General features: G+C 42.4%; 1 protein-coding gene across 5 annotated transcripts in view; it reads left to right on the top strand.

Moving 5' to 3' along the window:
- The window catches only part of SHROOM3 (shroom family member 3), a 143,829-nt gene that overhangs the window by 61,712 nt on the left and 70,070 nt on the right, over positions 1–12,047 (top strand). Inside the window, exon 2 of one of the 5 annotated variants that reach the window (XM_057429943.1) lies at positions 10,914–11,054. The exons of the other annotated variants lie outside the window; for them this stretch is intronic. The gene's annotated coding sequence lies outside the window, so the exon portion shown is untranslated. The remainder of the gene's footprint in view (positions 1–10,913; positions 11,055–12,047) is intronic. 5 annotated transcript variants of the gene reach the window in all.

Genomic DNA, 12,047 nt, shown 5'->3' with positions numbered 1-12,047 from the left:
GGTTTTACTCCTTCCCTTCCCCTGGAAATTCACTCCTGAAATGCAGATTTCTGTTCTCCCCACACCTTACCCTTTTTTCCTGCTGTCAAGTGACTGTGGCCTCATTCCTGCAAATTGCTCAACCTCTAGCTGTGACTCAGCAAAGTGGATTTTTTCAAGCAAGTGTTTTAATTCCTTTAATACAAGGAATTAGATGTTGTAATTTCATGTGAGAGTTTCAAGAGAATTGGAAGTTAGGTCTCTTTTTTTTCCAAACAGTATATCGATTTGTTCAGTATTTCTGTGCCTAACAGATAAATACCAAAATCTTCAGAGAAGCCCCCATAGAGAAGAAGGAGTTGGGGAGCTGCTGAACTGAAACAAATCCCTCAGATGTTTCATGCCCTTTGCAAAGAGATGTCTTGCAAGAGGAGAGGGAATGAAAAACAGCAGAGACATCCCCTCACCAGCACGAAAGGCTGTTTCAAGCTATGCACACAGCTCTAGTGGCTTGATCACAGGAAGGAAGGTAGAATTTCATTGAAAGCTGATAGGTACATGGGGGGGATGAAACTTTCCCTATTTCAGGTATTTATTATCCCTCCCTTGACAGCTGTCAGTTTGCAGTAGGTGATTTGCCTTTCTGTCAGCTCTCTGAGAACTAGGTGTATTTGCCTAAGCTTGTGGAAAAGGGTAAAAATTCTGCTTTCAAGTGCAGGTATCATTTAACCCTGATAAGAAGGCAGGTAAAGCATTTCTTCTACAGGATGGCTATGGAGAACAGGGGAGTAAAGTCTTTCTTGTCTTACCGAGATGGGAAAAAACAAGTCATTAAAATCTGATACCTACCTGCTTTTAATGAGAGAAACATTGTTCAAAGAAATAATCGCAGGCCTATCACCACCGAACCATTTTCAGGAGCCATTAGCCTTTCACCTCCTCATATGTTTTTCTTTTACTTTTGATATCATTCAGGGAAAATGGTAATGCTTTTGCAACAAGAGATTTGGGCTTTAACTTTAATCAAAAGCTTACTCGGTCATAACCACGCTCTTACATCCTTCCCTTCCAGTAAATGACCTGCAGAAGAACTAAGGGAGTAAGGTGTAGAAAACAACACTTAAAATCAAGCACTTGGTGTCTTCAGTCATGCTTATTTCTTCAGTGAGTGGGTATTTTTATGGGTTCCACAACAGTGCCTCCATCCTTAGTTTCTTCTTCCTCCCCAGGAACTCTTTTTTAGCAGCTGGGGACCATGGACTGTTAGTTGCCCGCTTGAGCTACAGGCATGAGGTTGTCAATATATCTGGCCTAGGTGGAAAAAACAAAGAACAAGAGCAAGCTATGAAGGATGTTACGAGCTGCACTGAGTAGACAGAACATCTTACTTAATTTAACTGTACCTTAGCATCAAGTTCTACCTTTCTTTGGTATCTTTGGTTTGCTGTATTCTCTACTTGAAAGTGGTCATAATGTAGAATAAAGATCCCTCATCCATGCATAGATGCTCCCACACTCCCCCAAATGTAATGAAAAGAAATGAGGTTGGGTTGGTTTATTTTTGGGCAGTGGGATCAGTAAAGGAAGGTTGTTGGTGACTGGACACTATTAAGATTCAATCTCATTTTCTCTTCAGTGTTTATTACAGGGTTTTCTGCTTTGCACCATTCTGAAGAACATTTTAAAATAAAAACAGAAATGCAGACTAGGTTCTTTACTGAGGCAGGGTGCACTTGCCATTTATGTGATGTACAGTTCTTCCTTCAAAGCCGCAGCTTCTGACCCAGGAGATTTGTGAAGCTGTCTGCTTTTCAAGTTTCTACCTCTCATGGTTCAAAGCCTGTTAGACAAGATTCTGCATGTACTAATTGTGACAAGTCAATGGCTTTTAGCCTGCTCATGTGATTTTGGGAGCCTATTTATGCTTTTACGCAGTTGGAGCATGATGCCTCAGCATAATGCAAGGGCAGAGGTTTTTCCTTCCTGTAAAGATCCCTTGCTCCTGTGCCACGTTACCTGTAAAGATCTCTTGGTGCCATGTTACCCCTGAAAATCCAGCCCACAGGATCAAGAGAACACTCCTCCATCTCAGTTTTGGGAGAGGCTGCTCCATCAGAAATCCATCTTTTCATAATAGTACAGCAACATGTATCATTGTGTTATAATACCTTCTTTGGAATGGGATGCATGTGTGTGTGTATGTGAGAGAGAATAAAAATGCATCATTTCCTTTGGCATTGTGTCATTGCAGTCTTCTACCCTGAAAAGTACTGAAGTTTTGAGAATGGAGAGGAGAAATGTCTGCAAAAGAGTAACTGTCTACTGAAGGCCCTGCTGAAGGGGGAGTTCTAACTCACTGTCAGCTTGTCTTTCTTCACACCACAAGGAATTGACCACAAAAGTTATTAAACCTTGAGAAAATTGAAAGTTTCTGATCTGCTTAGTTCTAGGAACAGCTGCTGAGTGGTTCAAGGAAGAGGCTGTGGAAGTTGCCTATTCCTTGCATCTGACCTCTTGAGAAATGTTTCCCAATTCCTGGCTTCATAAGGTATCATGTAATACTTAACTATCCTACTGATTCACCCAGTTGGAGTTTTTGCTTCAGCCAGTGACTGGAAGAGGAGGCTCAGAAAACAGCACCTTTAACACACCTAGCTGGACAAAACCCTTGTGACAGGAAAGGTCATGGTGATTCCACATGAAGGCTGGTCAGAACTTCCAAGTCTTTCCTAGCTGATCCAGCTGGAGATGCTGGGGGCAATGATGATCACCAGGTCTGCGTTAGTCTTTTTCTAGCAGCCTGGTTCCATCCAAGGATTCACCCACCATCTGTAGTTAAACACAGACACTGTACCTCAAGCTTAGGATGAGAAGATGATCTGTCTATATCCTCTGCCTGTATTTCTGCCCAGGAGTCCATTTCCCTCTATAAAATTCATCTACTGTTGTTGCTGTACCTATAGCACAGCAGGTCTCTAGAATCCTTAATGATCCTGAATATTTTCTGCCAAAGCCTCAATATGTAGCATGAGATGGTCTTTGATGCTGATTTGTTTTCCCCTGCATGTGTTTAATTCTGACTGTGATCAGTTTTAATTCCAACCCAGTTTTATTTCAAAGGTTATCCATCAGCAGTACATGAGGAAAGTTTCTTTGCTACAGACAAGCAAGTGAAAAAGAATGTGAATCATAAATGAGACAAAATACATAGGCATTTATTTCAGTGCTGCTTGTCCATATTTGGTTTCTTTTTCTTCCTTTTATCTCTCAATATCAAAAAGCAAAAAAATGCTGAGAATGTCACATCCTGTTGAAGTTATACTGACAGAATATTCAGAGCAATCCACGGCAACAGCTGTATTGCCCATAGATCTTCAAGCAGAAAATTGTACATCATCTCAGACAATGATGGCATTACAGACCGACACAAAGTTCATGGTGGGAATCATCACTCAAGTCCCCTCGTTTGTGTGCACAAGAACCATGCTTATAATATTGCTGTGACATAGCACTTTGCATCTAATTTAAGCAATACTGGGGCTTTTGTTTGTCTTACAAGGTCTAACCTAAAGACAAAGAACGTAGTCCAGCCTGAAGTTTATGAGACGTTACCAGACATTTATGTTCACACATACACACTCTGTCGGAGGAATTTATGGCCATTACGATGTTCTCTAATGAGTACAAAATGAGAGCATTACATATTCACTGAATTAGTTTGACAGATTTTCATTTAAATATAAAAAGACTTCTAGTCTTTAGAAAACAAAAGAAGGGCTTTGTTTCCAGTGCAGTTTTTGAATCTGCTTTGCTGGAGCAGGACGTTGGGGGTGACAACGGGAGGGAGATGTTTTAGTGTGAATAATTCTCATCTTTTGATTTCATGTTGCCATTTCTTTGCTGCTTTTCCAGTTCCTCTGGAGCACCTTGGGGAGAGCTGCATGATGTCACGCTTTCAGTTGCAGCCAGGGAAGTCCAAATGAAAACTTGGCTTTTCCAAAGTGTGAAGGATGATTTGAGATTTGAGGGGATTGTGGGAATTCCAAGAATATTAGATTGCTGCTGTGAGCCAGAGTGAGCTTTAGTCTCCAAACCTGTTAGTTCACTCTGTCTCACTGTTGGTCTAGTTCTTTGGCCTAACATTTTTAATAAATGTTGGGAACTGGAATGATAAGCTTGCTTACAGGTATATGATGCCATTTTAACAGCTCCATGCATTAGAAAGACTTCCAGCGTAGAATATGAGCCTTGAAACACAGCAGACAAGTAATGTGGGGGCTTGATCTTGATGCTGGGACTCCACTTGATGTGTGAGCTTATTCATTTGTGCTCTTTAGTTGAAAATGTTTTCTCAAATGCCTGCTTTTGAAGATTGCCTGTGATTCCATGTCTCATAGGATGAAGTGTGAGAGAGCACCATACTCTTTAGCATCCTGCAGTGAGCAGTGTGTTGGTGAGGGTCCTGGAGCTCATAAAATCTTTTCTCATCTTTGCAGCTGTCCCCTGAGAGCATCAAAACCCAGGTGAAGTTGCTGTGGGCTCAAACCCATCACTATAACATATGATAGCCTGGATTCTTCTTGAGAGTTTCTGAAAGAACTAATACAAATACAGCTATGTCTGTAGCTGTACAGCTCACCTGCTGTAAGCTTAGTGGTGTGGAGTGGTCTTTATCCACGGATGAAGTGTGGATATTCATGAATATTATGTGCAGTGTCTTTATCTGTGCATATAGGCATCTCCTAGGCAGGATCAGACAACATGTTGGTGAATAAATGCCACTGTCTCAACGTGGGTTAGTGAACCACGCTTGGAGTCACCCACATGCCATAGGAGAAGGAAACATTAGAGAGAACGTGCTGCAAAAGCAGCTGCTATCCATGTGGAGAAAGATTGACATTTCAGCAGGAATTGCATTTTGAACCTGTTTTGGAAGGGTGTACTTTGTTCATCAGCACTCTGAACACTCAGCAGTCATGGGTCCCTACCTTTTTTTTTTTTTCTCCTCTGGACTTAGCAAAGAAATTGTCTCATCCTTATGTTGTGGACTTACAGATTTCCCTTTTGTCTCTCACTTACACGCAGGCATGATACCATGAAAAGATGCAAACAGCTACTCACCCCCCCTCTGCAGCTTTCTAACTTTTATGGTATTTCCTTAATAGGACAGTTTTGGAAGTCCAAATTTTTCAAAGAGGGGGAAAGCCCCTTCCATCATTTGGCCCTGCAGACTTCTGCAGGCTGAGTGAGCAGTTCTGGCTGGCAAAACCTGCTCAAGGAAATGTCTGTTCACATTTCAGGGGCACAGGAGTTGCACAGTAGCATCTTTAAGCCTCCTCCTTAGTGTGATTGCATTCTTTATGATATTTTCCTGTAAGCATCCATAGGACCCTGTGGGAAAGAAGCACTACGGGTTCTGCCCTAGCAGTTTGTCTCCTGCAAAGGAGATGCATTTGGGCTAGAGGGAAAATAACATGGTGCATATATGCAAATATGAGTGAGAGCAACTTGGGACAGAGAGCAAGCCACAAGGTAGGTAGTTCACAAAACTGTGTCTCTGGAAATCTCATCTCATTTGAGGTTGATGTAGGCTTAGAGTAAATCTTCTCTTTTTATGGTGCCACTTTTCTGTGTGTGGGCAGATTTGTTCATGGAATTATTTCACTAAAGAGGTGAGCCTAGCCTCAGGAAATGGCACAGTTCCTTGCCTGTTACTAGCAAATACATAAAGTGTGATCCTAGGTACCATCTCTTCGTTGTCTGGAGGGGAGCTGAAGGAATATGTCATTGCTCCTCAAGCTGTCAGTCTATGTCAGATACTGCAGTGGCTGTTGGTGGCAATACGGTGTCATTGGTTAGAGATCTTTTTCACCTTAATAACTTTAACCACACGGAACAAGACAAACTTTGCTATACGATCAGCTCTCCAGAGCACCAGCCACACTAACACTTGTCACAGGCCCCCTGTGTGCTCACCCCAGGTAGTGGCACCTTAAGGCATGTTCTCCATTTGCACTTATCTCTGTAGAAGAGCCCAGGTGGTGAATAGCAGGTTTTGCAATAGCTTGGATGTTATCATGGGACACCTTCAGATAACAGTACCTCCTTTCCCAAGTGTCTTATTGGTTTTATTTCTTCCCAACACAGCAACTAGTTAATCTTAAACAATCTCAGGCTGGGCCTGGCCCTGAAAAATGTCTTAACTGAATTTGCATAACAGAGACCATCTAAAATACAAAACATTTTGAAGGTTAATAGTATTTTAGCAACATATGAATGAACCTGGCCAATCGTACACCCTGGAGACTGATTCTTGTTTCAGTCTTGCATTTTTTAGGATTTTTTTTGTAATATCATCTTGCATCAGCAAGTTCTGTTTCTCAGAAACTTGGCCATCAGAGAAAAAGAGGTGTTTTTTTTTCATTTTAGTTGTAGGATTTTTCTGTGGAAAGGTTAACAATATCCATACCAGCCTGCTCTGTACCTTTTCTTGTGCCTTTTCCACATCTCTTCTATCTGCAGTCTTTCGTCCTTCAGTTTATTCACCTTTTTGTACTGTATATGCTCTATTGGCATCACTTCAGCTGTGATTCTTATTCCTGAATTGGTTGGGAGATGCAGCTTTTCCAGTGATTCCTAAAGGAATACTTGCTTAATTTTGTTTCTGTTTTTTAGAGGCTACATGTTGGCCTGGTCATCTCTCTCTTTATGATAAGCACTAAGCATAACAATTTCCAGGGACATTTCTGTACTTCTTAAAAGTCAACTTCAGGTGTCCCCCAAAGACCCACATGTGCATCCAGCATATCCAAACCAAAACTCCTTGGATTATGTTAGATTTGGATTGCTTTAGGCTTCGATTACACATCTCAGGTCTGCCATCTAGTACAACAGGTTAGTGCCCTCAAAATGTCTAAAGCATCTAGTTGATTCATAACAAGGCATTTGTCCCCCTTGCCTTGTCCTTCCTGGAGATTGCCAGGTTGGCTGCTAAAGTCAGGTAAGAACTGACCTTTCCCTTGACTTTGCTGTGCTGCAAGCACAGTACTTTAGCGATCTAAGTGCTTTCATTCCGTGTTGTTTAACTCTTACCTTCTTTTCCTGGCACAGGCCTTTTTAAAATGATCTAACAAAAAGGTGTTTGGGCTTAATGATGAATTAGTGCTATTGGAATTTGAATTTCAAATTATTCCTGTCAGAGAGGCTGTACTTCTGGAAGAGGATCAGAGGCTGCTCCTTCTAGTAAAGCAGACAAAGCAGGAAATGATCAGCCAGCCCTTAATAAAATCATAACTAAACATTTATTTTGAGCCACGGTGGAAGAGACCCAGACTCATAAATCAACCTGTTAAGCCTTCAGACATGAGTTTTTGGAACCTCCTAGGCATTTCTTTTTTCTGATGCTGATAAGAAGTCTTTTAAGGTGCAAGCTCTGTGATATCATTAAGGACAAGAGTGAGTAATGTTGCTCCAGGCCTTGAATGGAGGCAGTGATTGACCATATCCCTCCATACCAGCAACTTCAGCTCTGAATATTTATTACACATAAGTACAAACTGAAGTGAGGTACCAGTTCATCAGGAAGCAGATAGAGTCATGTGCAGAATAAGTACCATTCCCTGAACTGTTTTAAGGAGGTACATTGAAAAAAACAAACCCTGCCAAAGCCAAATAAATTATTTCAGAGCAAACAAATGCACTCAGTGAATGTATCCCTTGCCCCCATTCTTTAACAACATCGAAGCAGATGCTGATACTTCCTAAAATTATATATTTTTAAAGAGATCTTGATGGATACTCTGGACTAACCTTTTCCAGACCATAACTAGTTTCCAGGGACAGTTGGCAGAGCAGATACAGCCAGAAGTGTTGTCTGTGGTGCGCGTCCCAGGAGCTCAGCTTTGGCTGTGAAGTAGGACACACCCTCTTAGATCTTTGTGTGCCACTTCTTCAGCTTCTTGGAGAGACATGGGGACCATGACTTTGTCCTATTTTGCTTCCTGGATTACTAGTTAGGTGTGTAATAAGATGTCAGGAAGTGGCCTTGCAGAGAGCAGTCCCTTTGGAAAAGGTTTTCAAGGGTTGGATCTCTGTCTAGCACTACTCCTGTGGATAGGACCAAAGTCCGGATAGACTTTGAAGGTTAAGCATAGCCCAAGTGAGTGGGGAAAGCATCTATTGTCTTTTTGCAGTTCAGTTCTGCACCATGGAGGATAGGAGGCTTTTTGGTGTGTCTGAAATTGAGCCCTTCCGTAAGACCTGTGTGCAGTCTTAGTACAGGGGCTTATTTTGTGCTCTGCAGAGACAGCAAGCCTTCAGGTGAAGGTTTACGGGCAAAGAAAAATACAAATTGTCTGCACTTAACATCATTTAAATATAGGAGTCAGGCAGCTAGTGTTATTTTTCACTGTTTACCCAGCTCTAATTCCCTTGGAAGCTTAAGGAAAGAATAATTAACCATCTTTTTGGTTATATACCAAAAAGATACATACCTCTTTCCTCATATAGTACATTAAAATAAGGGCCTGTAGTTACGTTGTATAAAGTCTGATTAGTAGGTGTACAATTTCGGACTCCTGTTGAGTTGCTATAATGATGGGTAACTGGTTCCTCTTGCACAATTTTGTGCAACTTGGTGTTTTGTTTTGTGCAGGTGCTGGCTAGAAGCAAAGAAACAATGCACAGCCAGCTTAGCAATGCAAAGGTATGCCACTGGGCCCATTTGGGCCCATTTGGGATGAGCACTACAAACTTCGCTTGCACTTCCGCCATCTCTGAAATTATGAGTAATAGAGCACCCCAGGTACCTGTAGCTCTCCATAAGTGTTACAAGCTATAGGATTTACCAAGTGAAGCTTACACTGCAGTCTGCTCCTTGCCATCCTAGCAGACTTTCAGCCTACTGGGATGGCAGGGATAGTGGCTGAAAGTTACTCAGCCATTACTCAGGATCTCTGCTGAAAATCACTTTTAAACTTATAATTCTGGCATTTCCCGACCCCTGAGGATTCTGCATCTATGAATCTATGATTCTGTCATTCTGCAGTGCTTCAGCTCTCTCTGGGATTCACCAGAAATTAAGAACACACTACAAGGCATAGGAGGTAAAGCAGCTTTGCCACAGGGGTGAAGCTAGGGAAATGCAGCTTTGTACCTTCCCTTACATCTACCTTTGTTTGTTTGAAGTTGAAGATAAATCATAAGCCACAGGGCTGGAAACCATTTTACAGCTCATGGCGTAGGAATGGGTGGGTGTGGGTGCAGGCATTGCTTCAGAGTAAACCAGAAGTAAGCAGGTTTATTTTGCACGCTTGTTTAAGGGAACTGTGCTGGGAAAGGAGATGTGAGGAACAGCACAGAGTTTGGTTTTGCTCTGCAAATTGTCCATGTGACTTTTGGGGTATTTTGTTTGTAACATGGTTTACACAGATAAAGCAGAGCTAATCACTAAAAGCAGGTTGCAGGTAAGATTTGTATGTTGATGGAAGTAGCGAAGCAAGGGCCTCTTCACCCACATGTACTGTTTAAGGAGGCAGCAAGTTTAAGGAGTAAGTGCTGGAGTGACCCTGTGAGTTGCTGTGAACAGGACAGGACAGCCTGAGCAGCTAATGGATGTGTAACACTGAGTTGGAACAGCTCTTGTAAACAGGTTTTCCCCTAATACACTTATTTCTCCCAGCCTCTCCTAATGGTGTTTCTTTGTCTTTTCATCCCCTGTGATTCAACGCCAAACAAGGGCATTCCTACACAGCACATCCAGCCTGCAATGTGTGGGGGCCACCAGGAAACCACCAGCAGTTCTTCCCAAGGGCTTTTGCCTCACTGAGAAGGACAAACAACTAGAGGAAAAGAAAGCTAAACCAAAGGGATGGACTGGCAAATGTGGAAAAGTCACAATGGACAAAGAGGCTGTGAAAATACCAGCATGTCTGTCTCAGCAGTTGCCAGTGCTAAGGCCCTGTTCTCCTTCTGCAGGTGTACATGGGCTGCTCTTATGACTGCAGTGGGAATAATCAGACAGTAAGGATTACTCATGCAAGTAGAAGCTTGCAGGCCTGAAGTGCCAAGTGTTGCTCACACTCACCCCTGTTTTTTCCAGCACTGACTATGCTCTGGGAGATGTGCACAGGAGTATTTTCCAGGGCCCTGAGCTTTTTAGCAGCAGTTGCAAGGTTAATTTGATCTCTCTTACGACCTTCTGACCCACAACATGCTATGGGGTGAAAGTTGCTTTGTTCTCCTTCCAGTTTTGTCTGAGCCTCTGAGGAATGGACAGCCTGGGGAGGTAATGTGCTGTCCAGGCAAGGCAGAAAAGTCCAGCAGTGTCAGCTTTGCTTGACGTTCATGACTGATCCTGAATTTCTGTCTTAGCAGATGGTCAGGTGAAGCAACTCCTTTGTGATATCCTATATCTTTGTTTTATAAATGGCTTAGTCAACTTCGTGACTGGTTCCTACCTAGTGGATACTTTGGATCAGGTCTAGCCCTGCAATGCTTTGTTGAAAAGAAGTGGCTGAAATGAGGGGATTAAGACAAAGCACTTTTCAGATAACCAGACATGCATGTGAGCTGTGGGCAGTGAGATGTGCTGGATACAGCACTGGCCTCTGACTCAGGATACTGGCTTCTAATCATTGCTAGTCGTTACCTACATGGTTGTACCTGATAAGAGCTCTGCTTCTGGGTTAGGAACCAACAGCGCTTGCTGCCATAAAAGCAGAGCAAAAGGCAGAGTCAGGCCTTCAGGCAGCAGAAATCCCCTCATACACCTTGTGGTATCAGGTGCTCCCTGTGGTATCAGGTTCTCCTCATACCATTGCAGCTCTGCAGCCTTCAGGGCTGACCCAGCAGGCCACATTCATATGGGACAGAAATGTATTGCCTGTGAAGTTACAGCCTGGAGTTAGTTGGCTGAACTATATTTATTTTATTAGGTGCATTTGGTGTGAACTGTTTGTGTTTGAGAAGCACCAAGTGGCTGCGCTGGGAGCTGCTTTGGAAGAGGCCACTACAGTATGGAGCTGCTCAAGAGACTTGTGAAACAGATGAGCTTAGCGAGTGCTTTCCACCCACCTGTAAGACTCTTCTTGTTTCTGTTTCATGATAAGAAGCAAATGTGATGTTTGACTATTTTTGTGATGATTGTACTTTCCATGTCATTTCCAAAGAACTAATTCACAAACATACGCAGAGATTATCTCAGCCTTGCAAGTCATCTCCAGGGTGGCACTGGGTTTGTGCTTTACCTTTTCTAAAAGAAAAGACTTAAGCATTTTTTGATAGTTAAGGTGTACATAAAGAAGATCTTAATTTAATTTCAAAGCCATTAAAATATTTTCTGTCATGAGCAGACATCTTTCATCTGACTTACCCCTCTGTGTGTGGAGAATTAGGAGAGTTTGTAACAAATGGCTTCTTTAAAGAATGAATAAGGGTTCATAGTTACAATAAGCTGCCTAAGAACTCCGAATGATCTTATCTTTTTAATGAAAATGACTGTAGTGTATTATGCCAGCTCTGAGTTCATGCTGTCACATTTCAGATTCCTTACTCACATTTGCTGTTAGAGCTAGTGTTCAAAGATGGATTCAACAAGGATAAAATTCACCTTGTGAGAAGATTTTTATTTTTCAGTTCGCTGCCATTTCAGCTTCCCTCCTGGGAAATGATGAGTGCAGTATAATAGCTGCTGGGATTGCTTGCTGGCTGAACAAAGCACTCTTCATTCATGGTGGATGGAAATGCTTCATGGCTGTGCTTCTGTAAAACAGGAATGAGTAAAGTTTGTAAGAGTAATCCAGGAGAAGCATTCACTGATTGCCTTCAGGAGAATTTCACTGTGATGGTGTGCAGCCGTGGAGCCCTTCCCTGTTCCCGAGTTCTGCCACTGGTTCTAGTGATTCCTCCTTCTCCTTAAGCAGATAACAACACCTGCTAGTCCCTTCTTCTGGAGCAATAGAGAGGGATGGGGTAGAGGCTGGAAAGAGGATCCTTGGGAATTGTCCACACATCTTATGCCCATGCCTCAAAAAACCCCTAAAAGGCAATTACTTGACTGCTAGCCTGTG

This window comes from Pezoporus wallicus, unplaced genomic scaffold, assembly GCF_028554395.1.
Source record: "Pezoporus wallicus isolate ANWC-B61680 ecotype Strahan unplaced genomic scaffold, APGP_CSIRO_Pwel_v1 contig_7351, whole genome shotgun sequence".
NCBI classification, from domain to species: domain Eukaryota; kingdom Metazoa; phylum Chordata; class Aves; order Psittaciformes; family Psittacidae; genus Pezoporus; species Pezoporus wallicus.
This window is presented reverse-complemented; position numbering and strand designations above follow the sequence as displayed.